General features: G+C 33.6%; 1 protein-coding gene and 1 non-coding gene across 3 annotated transcripts in view; one reads left to right on the top strand and one right to left on the bottom strand.

Moving 5' to 3' along the window:
* PBX3 (PBX homeobox 3) overlaps nucleotides 1–14,764 on the bottom strand; it is a 221,505-nt gene that overhangs the window by 141,070 nt on the left and 65,671 nt on the right. The window lies entirely within an intron of this gene.
* On the top strand, nucleotides 1,776–1,882 carry LOC136327836 (U6 spliceosomal RNA). Its single transcript, XR_010729897.1, has one exon. It is a non-coding gene; the product is annotated as a U6 spliceosomal RNA (small nuclear RNA).

Here is a 14,764-nt window from a genome sequence, read left to right on the forward strand (position 1 = left end):
AGAATTGTACACCTGAAACCTATATAATTTTATTAACAAATGGCACCCCAATAAATTCAATTTAAATAAACTCAAAAATATTTTAAATTCCTTTCTTGAAATGCTAAAACATTCTATTTCCTGAAAAAATAATATATTTACAGATAATTTAATTTTTCTTTTCTTTTCCAAAAACAGAGGCTGATCTAGCACTGTAAAACATTTCCCTTATTTTCTTTGATCCAAAGCTCTCTTTATAAACCACATCTGTAGCAAACGTAGAACCAGATCTCCACACATCATCACTCTGCAGGCCTGACGCTGCTTCTTGGCATCTTGCTGAGATAGGAGAAAACATCAAAAGCCAGTTTTCAGTTGGGAGTTATAACACTGATGAGAAGTTTAGATAGTGGCAGGGCAGGACTGCATTCTGTTATGCAATACCATTCTGGCACTTTCCTAGGAATCTAGAAGTCAAATATGTTTTATGGTAACATATGCTCTAATTCCTTCACCTTTAATAAAGAATAAAAGACAAAACATCTTTTAAATATCATCCTCAACCTTTTAGGCTACTGTCTTAAAATAATTTAAGACCCTTTACATATCTTATAATCAGCACAAATGATTTAAGAGCATTAACCTGAGTTAAAACAAGGTTGATTTGTGTTTTACACACCCAGCCTAAAACTTTTTGATTTAAGGTACTCAGCAAGCTGCCTTTGAGAGCCACGTTACAGAAAGTACCTAGAAAGTAAATACAGTGTAAATAAGAAAGACACGGGCTTTGGAACCAGATATCCCTCAGTTAGAATCCAGCGTTGTCACCTGGTCATGTAACCTTAGGCAAGTTACTTAACTTTGCTAATTCTGAGTTTTCTAATGTATAAAAATTAGGGTAATACAAATTTATGGTGGCATTAGAGGATTCAGCAAGAAAATGTAATATATTTCTCATTATCAGCATATTCTTGGCTTACTGCTGTAGATACTAATTTCTTCCCCCTTTTTGCTCTTCCTCCTAATCATTCCCCAATAACTAGCAATGAAGCATAAAGCTCAAAAGAAATCTTTCTTAAGCCAAGTTGCATGCTACACTAGAGCATCACAGCAGCAATACCATACAGTAGGGGTTAAGATTACGCAAACACTGCAACTTTCAGAAATAACATAGCAGGATACATCTTAAGTCTCACCACATTTCATCATCATAACTAGACAGAGCAATCGGGAATGAATAAGCCCATACATGTCTTCTACAAAAGAAGGTGACAAGGAATCTCCCAAATTCTAGAATACAGATAGGTGGCAAAAATAAAACCCCACGTTTAATAGCAGCAAATTGTGATGGCATGGCAAAGAGAAATACAAAAGGGATAGTCATGGAACCCAGAACTCACCAACAAAAATCACCCCAAAATAGAAAGGAACCAACATTATGTGGGATCCTAGGCAAGAAACAGAGACTAATTACTGAAACTTGAAGGAGTTACACAGGCTCCAAGTCATAGCAGAAAACAATCTTAAAAACTAAAGACTCAACAATGACATAACTGTCTGTTAATCTGACCTCAGAACACAGTAGTTTATACATCCACGGGAAGATATAATCTGAGGGCCCTCCCCCCCAAAAAAACTACAAAAACTTTAACTTCATTCAATAGATAGTCTGATGTTATTTTGAAACCATTATATATGTAATATAAAACAAAGAAAATGAGTAATTACATTACTTTGGTTAGGAATCCAATTTTTAACATAAAGAAAGGAGGTAGAAGTATAAGATCAAAGATGTTGTGCTCGCTTCAGCAGCACATATACTAAAATTGGAACGATACAGAGAAGATTAGCATGGCCCCTGCACAAGGATGACACACAAATTCGTGAAGTGTTCCATATTTTTGTGACAGAAGACAATTTGACTTTGGATGATGGGTATGCAACATAATCAAATATCAAAATAACCTGGAGATGTTTTCTTTGAACATATGTACCCTGATTTATCAATGTTACCCCATTAAAATTAATAAATAAATAAAAAGATCAAAGATGTTAAGTAAAAACCCTGTCATCTTAAATTTGAATTGGAATTATCAATGTGAACTCATTTCTCTCTCTCTTCCTAAATGCAAATAACCCAATAACATTAAGTACCCATATTGTGATCTTTATATGGCATTCCTCAATAAAAAGAACCATTTCCCTTTGGAGAAATGGCAAATTCTATGTCTAATACTAGTAATATACAAGATGAGCCTGGCATATTTTGTTGTGCCAAAAAGTAAAAAGCCATAAAAGCTAATAATGGAGTCTTGTCAAAAGGACACAGGAGCCAACTAGAAGGAGATCCAGTGGACAAATGTGGGACAATTTCAGCATCAAAAAGTATAATGTTGGCCCTGGCCGGTTGGCTCAGTGGTAGAGCATCGGCCTGGCGTGCAGGAGTCCCGGGTTCGATTCCCGGCCAGGGCACACAGGAGAAGCGCCCATCTGCTTCTCCACCCCTCCCCCTCTCCTTCTTCTCTGTCTCTCTCTTCCCCTCCCGCAGCCAAGGCTCCATTGGAGCAAAGTTGGCCTGGGCACTGAGGATGGCTCTGTAGCCTCTGCCTCAGGCGCTGGAATGGCTCTGGTTGCAACAGAGTGATGCCCCAGATGGGCAGAGCATCGCCCCCTGGTGGGCGCGCCGGGTGGATCCCGATTGGGCACATGCGGGAGTCTGTCTGACTGCCTTCCCATTTCCAACTTCAGAAAATACAAAAAAAAAAGTATAATGTCTGCGCCTGACCAGGCGGTGGCGCAGTGGATAGAGCGTCGGACTGGGATGCAGAGGACCTAGGTTCGAGATCCCGAGGTTGCCAGCTTGTGTGGGCTCATCTGGTTTGAGCAAAGCTCACCAGCTTGGATCCAAGCTCACTGGCTCGAGCAAGGGTTACTCAGTCTGCTGAAGGCCAGCGGTCAAGGTACATATGAAAAAGCAATCAATGAACAACTAAGGTGTCGCAAAGAAAAACTGATGATTGATGCTTCTCATCTCTCTCCATTCCTGTCTGTCCCTCTCTTTGACTCTATGTCTCTGTAAAAAAAAAAAAAAAAAAAAGTATAATGTCTGCAACTGATTAAAACACACTGCACATACAAAAAACCAAGATTATATAATAACTACTAGGAAAAGAAAGAGAGAGACAGAGAAAGAAAGAAAAAGAATGAGGGAGGGGAGGGGAGGGGAGGGGAGGGGAGGGGAGGGGAGGGGAGGGGAGGGGAGGGGAGGGGAGGGGAGGGGAGGGGAGGGGAGGGGAGGGGAGGGGAGGGGAGGGGAGGGGAGGGGAGGGGAGGGGAGGGGAGGGGAAGGGAGAAATAAAAACTTATACACCACTGAAGAATGCTAAGGTACTACCTCATTACTCTGAAAATTGATACTTAAAGAATTAAGCATTTTATATTACCTTTCCAGTGTGAACTGTATTTCAGAATAATCAAACTGCCCTAGTGAATCAAACAAAGCTCTTCTAAAGAGTTTTGTCTAATAAATGAAGAAATAACATAATTGGGAACTACCATTTTCAACCCAAGAAATTCAATAATTCAAGCACTGATTATCCATGGATGGTAAAACCATTAGGTAATGGATGATGAATGAGGAACTTGACAATGAAAGGATCAAGCTGGCACTACTGAAATCAATCTTAGCATTACAAAAAGTAAAACAAAACCAAACTTTATGTCAGACATGATACAATATGAATCTAATCAAGCTTTAGGTCTAATTTCCAGTCTAGAGGAAAGTCAGAGAATACAGGCATAAATGAAATAATGCCACAAGGAAGTAATCAACAAAGTCCAGAATGTGAGGCATCCTCCAGGATAACCATTCTGGTTTCTTCAGGGAGTCAATAGTATGTGGGAAAGCACTGGTAGCCGATGAGGGAGTTAGGGGTTGAGAGTGCCTGTTCTAGTGTCAAAGGTAATTAAGAGTCATAATTAAATACAATGAATGGGCATTTTTTAATACTAATTCAAGCAACTCAACTGTAAAAAGACATATATATGTTAGACGATCAAGAAATTTGAATAGATATTAGATGATATTAAAATAAAATCTTGTTAACTGAAGAACTTATTCATTTTGTGAGGTGTGATACTGGTACTGTGGGTTTATGTAAGGCAGAAACCATTAGGTAAACTTAAGTATTTAGGGATGATATAATATGGAGTCTGGACTTTGCTTTGAAATATTATAGCAGGAAAAAGGCTGTGGGAGAACACACAAAACAAGTCCAAAACACTAACAGTGGTTAAATCTGGTTGATGGTTATTTAAGAATTCACTGTATTCTCCACTTTTATATGATTGAAAATTTTTATAAAGTAAAACATTCAAACCAAAGAATAAAAAACAGTATGAGCTCTACAAACAGGCTGCTAGGAACTGAATCCTAGTTCTACCACTTATCAATTGTGTGAATTTGGGCGAGTAACTAACTTCCATTAAATAGGGGAAGAATAAATATCCCCATTTATTAAATTTGAATGAGATAACCCATATAAAACATATAGAATGTTTCTAGTACATAAAATGTTTGCCATTGTCATCGTTACTATTAGTAGTACAATTATTATACAGGATGTGATAGCAAAGACTTCTGAATAGTTCTTTAGCTAAAGACAATGTTTCTTTTTGTTAAAATTCTTATTTCTTCTTCAAAAACAAATAAATACACAATACAAAACATCTATAAATAAGCACTTTTCTATTAATCAGCTTTTTAAAAAATTAATGAGCAAAAACATTACTTCAATATAATAGTAAAGGTCAACTGTTTCAAATTTTATACTACTCTCCAATTAAGTTTAAGTGACATAGTCTTATCAATATTTTTCTATAATTCACGATTCTATTTTTAAATTTAAATTTTCCCTAAAATGATACATAAAAGAAATTATCTAGCTAGTAGAAAATCTAAGAAATACAAAAGGCAACCTTTTTTCCACAAAAAGCTACAAATATTTTTCTCTTTTGTAAAAAAATCATTTTGGTGCTCATAATGCATATGCTTTACATAATACAAAAAATCTCTTTGTAAATAAAAAATTATACTGAAGTCTACAGAGCCAAGGCAACTGATAAATTTTTCCTTTCACTTTTAATCAGGCTTCCTGTTGTAAGAGCTCAGCAGACAGTGACGCGAGACACTGCCTCCCAACTTCGGTTCACCTTTGCAGTTCCACAAGGGACACCATGTCAAGATTGTTCAGCTTTTTTGATGAGTGCTGCGTGGGTAACTAATGTGTAAATGCAGATACGTATAGAAAACAGTTTTGACAGTGATGTATTGCAACTGGTTCCAGATGTCGGTAAGGGATGCTTGGCCAGGCATCTGGGGCTCCACTGCCATGAAGCAGTGCCAGGACCAAGCCAATTTTTAAAACATCATAGTACTTTCTTCAATTAGAATCTTCTTAAAACTATTAATTTTGCTTCCTTTCTTTCAGAAAAACACTAAATATTTCTACTTCGTTTTTTGTTTTTTAAATTTAAGGAAAGGGAGGTCAAAACATTGGGCATCATTAATAGTTCGGCTGCAAGAGAAACTTCAAAGCAAGCTGCTGAGATAGTCAAAATTAAGCACATATTCATGTCATATAATGAGAATTTTAACTACATTGTGCTCAAACTTAAATATAATGAAGTTTAAGCAGCCCATGATTAGCAAAGTAAATGTCAAGATTACTCATCTAATGATATTAGAATTCCTAAGAAAAGAATATCAACATTAACATGGTACATATATCACAATAATTGTAAGTCAGATCATCAAGCTTATCTCTCTCCTTTTGCTGTCTATAAACTTGACAAGTGTATTTAGCTAAAGAAAATGTACTGCAGTTGCAATGACTTTAAGATAAATGATAAATTTTGTAATAATGTATTTCCAGAATAAAATCCTAGAAAAAGGGGACTGACAAGCAGCACGTAAATAAATGAAATTTCTGGTCTCCTGGCTAATGAAGTACAATATGATGTATACAAAAATTCTAAAGTAGAAATATATTATTATAATCATGCAATTGAATAGCCTTTAACCTTTAAAACTGATAAAGTTGCACTTTCTACATGAAAAATGTTATAGCACAGCTCCAACATAAGCATTTGGTCTAATGGGAATTTTTTCAAACAACCTGTCTGTCTCCCTCTTCTTTCAATACCAAACTTCCAGATCCAATCAAAAAACCTCTCAGGGGATCACCTACAGCTACATTCTCTCCATGTGGTTTTGCTACAAGGCATTTTCTCATTGATCAAGGGAACTGCAGAAAGCATGCGTTCTGTTTATCCTAGAACAAAGAAGATGACTCATGTTACTGATTTTTCAGTATCAAATCAAAGGTTTTGAAATACTTTTAATAGAAATAAGGGCAAATAAATCTATCAAAATGATGTTTAGAACTCCATGTTCCTTTTGATTTCCTAATAAATTGAACATTTTAAATACATTACAAAACTTTTAATCTGAGAGAGAACCTTGTGGCTAACAATTTCCTGTTGTAAATAAATTGCTTAACTATAGCCCAAAGCAGCATTATATTTGGGTCTGATAGAACTTGATATGCTAATTGAAAGGTCAAGAGTAGTTTTAATAACTGAGCAATCTTATTTTTCTGCATGGGATTATCAAATTTGTTTCTAACCTTGAATTTACAGGATCAACCAGTAAAATTTTATTACAGCAGCAATTTTCAATCTTTTCATCTCATAACACACATAAACTAATTACTAAAATTTTACAGCATGCCAAAAAATGTATTTTTGCCAATATGACAAAAAAATGCTATAATTTTAACCGATTTACAAAAAAATAGTAATTATCTATTCTTTTTGCTCCAAAGTGACTTTTAAAAACAGCAGGTGCCTATACTTGTATAGAAGGATTGCTGGTACCAAGAATTAACCAATCAGATGCAACCTTATTATGCAACATGACCAATAAGATGCAACACTATTTTATGACTTATATATTAATGATTCAAGACAGGGCATTCACACCAGATGGCTATTGTTGTGTTGGCTGTTGTCTTTTTTTTTTTTTTATTTGACAATCTAAGGGAAAAGAGGTCAGTGCCCCTGACTAAACAGTCCGTTACTGCATGTTTTAAAATTTCTTAGAGCATCCAGGTTGAAAATCACTGCATTAAAGAGTAGCAAAAGAGCTGTATTTAGTCCCATCTCCCCTTTTATAGGGTTCTGTTATGACAAACCTTTACTGTGTCGTGAATATTGACACAAACACCTTAATTTTGGTCTTATCCTAAATATAATGGTTTTTCTTCCTAATGAATTATGTTCAACAAATAAAAAAATAGTTCAACGATTTCTACATAAACCATTAATTACTCTGAAATATGAAAAATTTGTCTAGGTAGTACAATTATATATATATATAATATGTATATGTATGTATATGTACACACACACACACACACACACACCACATCTGGCAGGTCAAAAACAAAATGATTAGTGAAAATATGGAAGCAACTATATTTAACTAAATGACTTTTGTATTTATCTTGTCAGTTTACTAATAACTCAAAATAAATCCTCCAGATAACAAACTAGTACAAAATACAAATTATTATATCCAACAAAAGTCCAAATTAAACTATTGGCATCTATATCCAACACATAAAGACATAGTAAATTAACATCCTAAAAGAATTTAATGCCTAATACTGAAAAATAAGTGCCTAGTTCCAGAACAAAGTTATGTATCACACAGTCTTACTGCTGGTCGCAATGTAAATCAGTATAATCACTTGGAAAACAACTTAGCAATATCAAGTAAAGTTGAATACACGCATACTCTATAACATAACATTTCTATTTATACACTTCAGAGAAATTCTTGCATGTGAAAAAGAATATGTATACAAGCACATTTATAATAGCAAAACTTTGGAAGGAAACAATTTAAGCATTCATCAATCATGACATGAATGTGAAGTTCATGTTCAAAATGGAATACTACAAAAAGTTAAAATGAATTAAATTGATCCACAGGTATTAAAATTAATACTGAAAGCAGTAATGAAGGAAAAGAACAAACTATAAAACAATATATATACATTATGTTTATATAGGCAGCAAATTTTTTACAAATTCAAAGAAGCATATGCACCAACTATAAGATAAGCACTACTTTTGTGTAGGTAAAAAGAGTAGTGAGCTGAAGGAATGAGGAATCTTCAATCATATATGGGTTTTCTTTTTAAAATACATGTCTAAAGCCGACACAGTAAAATGTTAACATGTATTAAATTTGACAGGAGGAAACATGAATAGCTATGTGCTTAAAATATATCAAAATTAAATTATGTAAAAATTCCATATATCCTATAGAATTCTTTACTTTTGAATTTCTAGCAATACCTCATTCAAATGCATTCATTTATATAATGCATAATTTTGTTAGGTTAAAAATTATGCCCATAAATGAAGGACAGAGCAATTTAGTCTTCTCAATAAGGTCTTCACACAATCAGCTGAACTGTCTAAATACTTCTTACTGATATTACTATTATGTTTTTATAGCATTCATAACCATGGAAATATTTTCAAAAGAAACATTACCCTAATCGCCATTGACCCTACACTAATAGGTGAATTTTCCAGACAAGCTAGAATCATCAAGCACTTACACTATCTGATTTTCAATTCTGTCAAAAACTTCACATAAAAGCATTTTGAGGAAAGAGGAAGGTTATTTCTATATTATTTGTGAAAAGATATAAGAACAGTAAATAATTATTTTATTTTCAAGTAAGAAATCTTTTTTCCCCCAAATAAATAATTCTATAGGCCCTGGCCAGGTAGTCCAGTTGGTTAGAGCATCATCCCACTTATGCCAAGGTTGCAGGTTCAATCCCTGGTCAGGACATATACAACCAATGCATAAATAAGTGGAACAACAAATCGATATGTTTGGTTTTTTTCCTCTCTCTCTCTCTAAGTTAATAAACAAAACAAAACCAATTTTTAAATAATTATTCTACACATGAAAGATCTGAGCCATGAAAAGTAGGTAAACATCATTTCCAGAAAGAATTTAGTAAGATTGTGGTGAATAAAGAAATTTATTACGCTAGAATCTCTATGTACGGTAGTCAAATTTAGCAGCTTTCTCCCATAATTAAATGTTCTAACTTTTGAAACTAGTTAAATATTAATGTTATTGCCTTTCTCATTCAAAGAGACTATGTTAGAATTGAACTGGTTGAAAACTGCCACCCATAGTTAGCATTTAGATGTGTCCCCCAATTCAAAATTAAACAGATGTGCAGGAAATTCTAGCAAAGCCCCCAAATTAGAGTCTACAATAAGGGAAGCTACTATATTAAACTTGGTGATATCACAACCATAGATTGATCATCTAAATGCCAAAAATGAAAGCAAAAATGATGAAGAAAAATGGATAATTGTTAGCAGTTCAGCCTATCAGAAGTAAATAGTGATGTTTACTTGTAAAATAAAAATAATTACTGTATCAGTGGTTTTCAAAGTATGGCCCAAATACCCCTGGGTCCATAAAGCACTCCTAGGGATCTGGCAAGGTCAAAACTATATTCATAATAATACTAAAATGTTGTTGACCTTTATACTTGCATTCACTCATGAGTATACAATGAGGTTTACAAGGAGCTACATAAAGTATGACATCATAACAGATTGAAAGCAGAACAGATAAGAAAATCTAGCTGCTGGAGTCAGACACTGAAGAGATTTGCAAAAATGTAAAACATTACCACTCTTCCAATGTTTTCTTTTGGGAACTATGAGTTGTTGTTTTTTATTTTTAAAATGTTATGTTCAAATGCAGTTGGTTTATTATTGTTATACTTAAATTAACTAATAAATTTTTTAAACTTCTAACATGGTAAGTATTGATAGATTTAATCCACATTAGCAAAAGATTCTAGGGTTCTCAATAATTACAAGTGGCATGGAAAGGGGTCCTGAAAACAAAGTTTGAGAACCAATGACCTACATCTTAAGAGTTGTTATAAAGATTAAATGAACTAATACATGTGAAGCACTTTTACAAGGCATAGGAGATAGTAAATTCTTGATAAACAGTACCTATCATTATTATATTATAACAACTGGACGATAGTAAGCAATGTTGACATCAGAGATTCTCCTGTCTCCCATTCTCTAGTAAGCAATGGATACTAAAAAAAAAAAAAAAAAAAAAAAAAAAACAGTCATATTTAAGTCATCCTAGATCGTAATTTAAATTCTACCATAATAGGTCTCTATATTATCTTTTTAGACCTTGTGGAAGGCCTCATTCACTAGTCTTAAAATGTACCTTAGAGACTACTATTGTGGTCTCCTTTCCTTTCAGCCACCAGGAAAACGGCAAAAAGAAGCTTAAGTGTGCCAAGCACAACAAATAAATTAGAATATTTTCATTCTCATGGAATTAAAGACATACATTCCTTGGAAATGATGGAACAACAGAACCAGAGGGCCTTTGCACCAGCTTCTGGTCAAGATCCCTGCCTACAGACATATCTTAGCACACATCCAAGAGAGACCTTTCCATACAGAGACTCACAAACTGAGCAGGTATTTTTCACTCTTGTAGTCAAGTAGCATTTCCAAAAGGCAAACAAAATCTTTCCTGCTTCATTTTAAGGTCACTTTCCTGTGTTTCAACTTTTATTGATGAGTATAAAAATGTTATAAACAGAAAATAATAATAGTAATAGTATACAGAAACCAAATAAAAATTTAGCATAGATCTTTTCAAAATCCTTCAACCTTTAGCCTTCTCTTCTCTACTTAAAATATCTCCAAATCCTTTAACCTTCCCCCTCTGGATCTATTGTTCATTCTCTTAATCATTCTTTTCTATTTTCTAAACTTCAGAAAAAAAACATAGACTCCTTTTCAGTTTTTCTCAAAAAAGGGGTGGGGGGCAGATTGATCCAAAGTAAGTACCACAGAAATTTCATCAAGGCACTAATAAACTATTTGTATTTAACCTTCTAAGACTTTTTTAGAAACCACATGACATACTAAATTATTCCCAAGCCTAGCTAACATAGAAAATATTACTTAAAACTATCATCCAAAACGAAAAAAAAAACTCTTTCTCCCCATAAAAAGGGTCATATTAACATGCATGTTAAGTTTAGGGTTTTTTTTAATTATCTTTGCAACTTAAAATTAGCATTAGGATAAAAACAATGAATAGCATACCACAAAGGGTACATAAAACCCATTTTCTAAGTAGTACATATAAGTAAATAATGTTCAGATTTTTATATGCTACAGTGACTGGGCTAAATTTTAAAACGTTCATAATCAGCAGCAATAATAGGCATTTGCAGAGGGAACAAGAAAATGTTCATTCCCCACACCCTTTCCCACAACTGTATTTCTGAGTTTCAAACATCACAGTGGCTTCACAAAATATGGCCATACTGTGAACTTTCACATATAATAAACATACTTGCTAATGGGCAAACATAGTCAGTGAGACATTAATTTACGGTAGTAGTTACTGACCAAAAAAAAAAAAAAAATCACATTAGCTTTTTTTTTTAGTTACTTAGCTAAAAACACTTTAAAAAATCACAAGTGTATACCCACATTTCACAACTGGAGACGTAGGATCTATAAAAGATGGAAGATCTATAAAATCTCCAAATTCAACTACTCATTAGTGTGTGTTTCATAAGTATGAAGTACAGAATTACGGTTAGGATGTCATAATGTACTATGTGGAATTTTAAATAATAATCCAATATAATCAGCTACAACACTGAGAGGATACCCTATAAGAATGTATGAGAAAACATTAATGAAGTATATACATTTATTAGATTACATAGCCTTTGGACAAATTATAATCCAAGTTAAACTCAGTTTCCTTTTAAAACCTTTCTAAACCACTGGGAAAAAAAAGATTTATAAAAGATAGGTTGCCTGTTAGACCTGAATATAAAGCATGCTCAGCGAAATATCGTTTCAACATTAAGAAATATATATATAGTTTAGAGTTTCTAAAGAGGTACTAAACCTTCAGTAAAAGTACTAGTATTTACAATGAAAAACCACATCTAGGTAAGAAATAGTTTTAAACAGTAAAAAACAAAATTTTTAAAAGGTATTTCCTTTGAAAATAATATTTGATGATCAGTAAAGAATTTTCCCAGATCTTCTGTACAACAGACCTAGAGGAAAAACAGTCAAGACTGTGTACCTGTAGCAGTACTTCTTACCCACCACCAATCAGTCATAGGACAAAGCCCATTCTTTTAAAGCTACAGAGTATATGCTGAGGTTAAAAATATTTACACAAAATTTTTTTAACAAAGGAACAATAAATTAGGTTCATCAACATGTTAGTTCCTGCCACCATTTATAACCCACCTTTAAATATTAAATTTTAATTTTACTTATTTAGGAAAAATTACATAATTCTTCATAGCACAGTTTAAAAATAACACCACTATTAATGCAGGCCCTTTATTTAATCACAGGCTAATTTACTCCTGACAGAAAGTAAATTCCACTATTTTCTGTGAGGCTTTATGAAATTGCCATCATTTTTAATTAATTCTTAATTAAAATATATTACACCACAGCTTCTACCCATCTCTCTTGATATTCTAACATAATCAATTCAAGACCATTTACATATCATTAATTAAAAGCCTTCCTCTCTCATCCTTAAAATCATAATGAGGCTCTATTTCTCATTAGCAGCCTTTCAGGGATAAAATAACAATAGAGTCAAGAATGAATGGTAATTTTTTAATAATAGTTTATACCTTTAAAAACTATATAGTGGACAGTATGATTTTCAAAATTTCTCAGCTTTGGGGAATTCCTGAATTCTTTCTCTATGTTTTTCAACAACAAAGAGCAACAATTGGCTATAATTTGAAACCAATCTTCAAATGGGATTTAAAAAACAAAGAATAGTAGCATCTTTGAAACCAGGGAAAACCCAACAGATTTCTATATTTGGACAATGACAAGTCTTACCATGAATGCTACAAACCAGTTAATTACTATAAAAGAGTGAAAAAAAGACAATTAACATTACCTTGTCTTCGTTTTCATTTTTTAATTGTACTAAATTTTCAGAAATGATGTAATCTAAACCCTCTATAGGAATTTTTTGCTTTTAAAAGGACTTTCAGCTAAAATATCTTATTAATATCTCTTAAATCTTAAGATGTAATCAGAAAAATATAATTGAAATTTCTATCTCTATGCATTTCTTACTAGCTTACCACTGTCAGAACAAAGTAGCTGTGGTTACATGAAGAATTGAAACAGAGAAGATAGTAGGAAATTTTGTAATTAAATTCTTAAACGAGCTGTAATATATGCTGTACCTATAAAAAGTTATCATTTATTGGTAATGAAAGGTAAAAATTAACCACTTATTCAATGATTTTACCTCTTCTGGAGGCTTTAAAGCCAAATATAGCTCGAGATACAATTTATAGTAACTCATGACTTTTAACCCACTGTGTTTTAATATTTTGGCTATAAGGTACAAAATTAATAACCTCAACTATGATTACTTTTATGATTAGTATAAAATAAAATTTCACTGTTTTGCTTTGAGCAACTTCACTAGTACTACCTTCTACAAAACTACTCTCAAAAAATATTGGCTTAATTTGTGGCATTATTCAGAACTTTTAATTCACAATTATATTTCAAAGCCAAACTATGAACACAAACAGGAACCAAGTGAGTATTAAAATGTGACCAAAAGAAAAAAAATAATACCACATAATAGAGAAAATAAAATCAGACTAATGTCTTAGAAATTTTATGCAGACTTATTGTCACCAGCATTAACTATATCTAGGTGCTTCATATCAGGCAAATCAGATTTATATCACTGTCTTCTGTCAAATGCAGGTGCTCTACAACAACTTGTCAAGACAGCCTGTCTGAATCTTTACACGTCAGACAGAATCACAGCACTTGGTGTTTTGGTCTGTTGACAGCAATTTATTTTGATGCGTTGTCACAATATGGAATTCTTCAATGCTCTGCACCAGGGTACAAGTCCCACTATACTTTCTTCTACTGCCAGATGCTACAGGTTTAGTAAGGGAAGAGGACAAAGTTTTGTCTTACTTTATAACTCCTTCATTTAAGCTCTTAGTAGTTAACTGACCAGTGGATAAGTGCTAAACAGAAGCAAGCATTTCAAGACAGTCCTTATTCTGAGCATCCAACATCCTGTTTTAACACAACCAAATAGTCCAGGTGTATCAAAGCTGATTAGTCTTTTGGGAACAACCAGGGGTGTTAAAAAATCCTGCAAGTCAAAAATCAGACTAAAGCCTGGCCTGCGGTGGCGCAGTGGATAAAGCGTCGACCTGGAAATGCTGAGGTCGCCGGTTCGAAACCCTGGGCTTGCCTGGTCAAGGCACATACGGGAGTTGATGCTTCCAGCTCCTCCTCCCGTCTCTGTCTCTCTCTCCCTCTCTCTCTCCTCTCTAAAATGAATAAATAAAATAAAAATTTAAAAATCAGACTAAAGACTAAACAATAGCTTGGGCTACACATCCACTGTGGTCAATTGTTTTCTCAGCTCTTTCACAGGGCTACTTTCAATCCACTGAAAAAACTTCAATTCAGTGCAGTGCAAACATTTATTATGTACCTATGTGCAAAGCCAAGCACAAGGGGATACAAGAGAATGAGATGATAAATGGGAATAGATTTTGTTTGGATTTTTAAAAATACA

Source organism: Saccopteryx bilineata, chromosome 2, assembly GCF_036850765.1.
Source record: "Saccopteryx bilineata isolate mSacBil1 chromosome 2, mSacBil1_pri_phased_curated, whole genome shotgun sequence".
Taxonomy (NCBI): Eukaryota; Metazoa; Chordata; class Mammalia; order Chiroptera; family Emballonuridae; genus Saccopteryx; species Saccopteryx bilineata.